The 338-nt window shown below is 37.6% G+C and overlaps 1 non-coding gene across 1 annotated transcript; it reads right to left on the bottom strand.

Annotated features, from left to right (window-relative positions):
- Nucleotides 1-252: 252 nt before the first annotated feature.
- TRNAR-UCU (transfer RNA arginine (anticodon UCU)) lies at nt 253-338 on the bottom strand. The gene is given in 2 exon segments: nt 253-288; nt 302-338. It is a non-coding gene; the product is annotated as a tRNA-Arg (tRNA).

Raw genomic sequence — 338 nt, 5'->3', positions numbered from 1 at the left:
TTTAGAAAGGTTCAAATTCAAGAAAGAATATGGTCTACTGAATACAGGTAACAGAACACCAAACACTAGACACTAGACCAAAAATATGCAATAATGAATTGTGCCCTATCTGTTATCCATTGGGTCAGTGAGCCTTCAGTGGCTGAATTGCATAGTTAAATTTTAAATGTAACATCTAATTTGCTCTAAACGTTATTAACATTTTTCATCTTTTCAAGATCAACCGAGTTAAAGTATTAATGTCTCAAAATACGACACTGGTGGGACTCGAACCCACAACCTTTGAATCACATCAGCTCCCTAGAAGTCCAATGCGCTATCCATTGCGCCACAGAGCC

The sequence above is a fragment of the Dendrobates tinctorius genome, unplaced genomic scaffold (assembly GCF_039654945.1).
Source record: "Dendrobates tinctorius isolate UK_male_01 unplaced genomic scaffold, ASM3965494v1 ptg000011l, whole genome shotgun sequence".
Taxonomy (NCBI): domain Eukaryota; kingdom Metazoa; phylum Chordata; class Amphibia; order Anura; family Dendrobatidae; genus Dendrobates; species Dendrobates tinctorius.
The sequence above is the reverse complement of the archived record's forward strand: the minus strand, read 5'-3'. Positions and strand labels throughout refer to the sequence as shown.